This window comes from Rhea americana, unplaced genomic scaffold (assembly GCF_003343005.1).
Source record: "Rhea americana isolate MKP2758 unplaced genomic scaffold, rheAme1 scaffold_771, whole genome shotgun sequence".
In the NCBI taxonomy this organism is placed as follows: Eukaryota; Metazoa; Chordata; class Aves; order Rheiformes; family Rheidae; genus Rhea; species Rhea americana.
Window position 1 is genome coordinate 5,268 of NW_028186947.1, and position 2,658 is coordinate 7,925.

Here is a 2,658-nt window from a genome sequence, read left to right on the forward strand (position 1 = left end):
ATTCCTTCACCCAGTCCGGGATCTTCCCAGCCAAGAGCCATAAATTGAACATCTCGGCCAATCGGCTGCCTTGGGGGTCCATTTTGATAATGTCCCTTACCGACACGCCGTCCGGACCGGGAGCGGAGGCTTTATTCATCTCCGCCAGATTTTTCCCGACCTCCGCTGGGGAGATCATAGGCTTGAACGTAGAATTATCCATCATTCGTGCACTCAGGCAGGTACCAAGGCTGCCGAAAGATTTTCCCTCCTCCCACTTCTTTTGGAAGGAGCTATACAGTTCCTCCATCGGAAGGGGGGGCACCGTAGTGCTTCGATGTTATAGAGGATGATACCGGCAAGCTTCCTTCGATCCAGATTGAACAGCTTCTGGTATCTGAGGTAATGACCCTTCTTCACCACCCTGCGTTTCTCCACTTTCTTTCCTCTCCCACAGGGACAGTCCTGGCATGAGTCCGGGATCCTAGCTCCCCCTGCTAAACCATTGAAGGTAGCCACACGTAGGCCACTGCCTGGCCCCACTCTCCTTCCTCCACAAGTCCCAGCAGCCACCCTTAGCCCTGCAGATGACTGGAAGAGGGGCAGTGGTGGCTGCTGGGGCTCAGGGAGGAGGAGGGAGGGGCCAGGCAGTGCCTGCCACAGCTGGGGCGATCCACTGGAAGGGTCTGGCAACCAGAGTCACTGACTCGTGCCCCCTTGGGGAAATGGGTGTGGTGCACAGGGATTTGTCCAGCCACAGCGCACACCTGCCTCTGCTTTGTGCCCCAACCTGACTGCCCTAGCTCTTAGAGCCAAACCTTATCCTGAAGGATACGAATCCCACTTGCCGACTTCCTTTACCTCCATTGTTCCAACATGCCAGAGGTTGTTCACCTTGGAGACCTGCTGCAGATATGGGTATGGCCCAGGGTGAGATTTACACTTTCTCCCCTGGATTGTCACAGAACAATGAGAGCTCACTGGACGTCCCTGGAAATACCACGCTTTCCAAGGTGCAAGCCCCTCTCTCGGGCTGAACCCTTTCCAGGGCACCTAACCCTTCACAAACAAAAGAGAACTCTCCCTGGGGCTCCAGATGGCTTCTCCGGGATCGGTTCCAGTACCACACTGGACGCCTTGTGGCACCCATCTCCGCCACTCTGGATTCAGGGATCTGAACCTGACTCCCTTTCGATTGGCTGAGGGCAACGGAGTGCATCACCCATTGCTTTAGAATGGCACTCGCATGTCGCTTAGGCCTGACTGACCCATGTTCAACTGCTGTTCACATGGAACCCTGCTCCACTTCGGCCTTCAAAGCTCTCGTTTGAATATTTGCTACTACCACCAAGATCTGCACCTGCGGCAGCTTCACCCAGGCACCAGCCCCAGGCTTCAAGGCACATCACAGCTGCCCACCTACTCATCGCAGCATAATCCACGTGGCTTTGCATCGCCTGCGATGGCTGGGTATGGGCCCGATACCTCAGCACCATCCATTTTCAGGGCTACTTGATTCGGCAGGTGAGTTGTTACACACTCCGTAGCGGGTTCCGACTTCCCTGGCCACCATCCTGCTGTCTGTATCAACCAACACATTTTCTGGGGTCTGATGAGAGTTGGCATCAGGCGCCTTAACCTGGCATTCGGTTCATCCCACAGCGCCCATTCCACTTACCAAAAGTGGCCCACTAAGCACTCCTGTTCCATGGCCTGGCTCCACGTCATCCATTCATGCCCGTCACTAATTAGCTGTCTTGGATATTTACAAACCATAGAATTCTATGGAACCTTATTCCGAGTTGATTTGAGCGGTGGCCTGTCCGCCAAGTCAAATTCAGAGACTGTCATTTGGGGCCAGATCTCCACCTCCCAATGTACAGGCTCAACCGCAAGGGAACTTGTATTCCATGTTCCTGCTCCACGTCAGCAAGCCAGAGGTTGACCTCTTATCATTCATTTTACCATGTAAAACTGCTGCCCATGAGTGCTAGCTATCCTGAGGGAAACTCTGGAGGGAACCAGCTAGACTCTTGGTCCGTGTTTCAAGACAGGTCAGGTGGGTAGCCGGCATCACCACAGACCTCGGGAGCCCGAGACCGGCCACATCCTGCCCGGCGATGCATCACTGTTGGGGTGCCCCGAGGACAGTTTGCCCCAGTTGACAGTCATGCTGGGGACTGGTGGGACCGTCCACTGGACGGGAGCCAACATCACTGCTGCCGCCAAGCAACAGGCACTGCTCATGAGCTGCGAGCGGTGGTGGGGAGAAAAGCAGCGGCACCGCTGCCGCTGGGGTGTGGGAAGCCACCACTGGGGAAGGCGCAGTGGTGGTCCTCTCCATTGGCCCCAGCATTCAGTGAGAGCTGCTGCCCGGGGGCTGTAACATTCACCACCGTGCGGTGGTGAGACACCTGCCCACCGGGCCTTCCTAGACAACTCAGAATCCATCACAGCACACCGCCACAGGGGAAAAGTGCCCAACGGGGGTCAGCAGCTGGCCCAGCAGCAGTCCCTGGCCTGCGTGACCCCCTCAATCAGCCCCCACCAGGGGGGTGGAGGGGAGGGGAGGCGGGGATCAGCTGAGACTCGAGACGGCCGACCGAGCCCGCCAGGTTGAATCCTCCGGGGAGACTGTGCACCCCACTCCTTTACCTCTTAACAGTTTCACGCCCTCTT

The 2,658-nt window shown here is 56.7% G+C and overlaps 1 pseudogene; it reads right to left on the minus strand.

Annotated features, from left to right (window-relative positions):
• Window positions 1-856: 856 nt before the first annotated feature.
• LOC146585709 (28S ribosomal RNA) lies at window positions 857-2,017 on the minus strand (annotated as a pseudogene).
• Window positions 2,018-2,658: the final 641 nt, after the last annotated feature.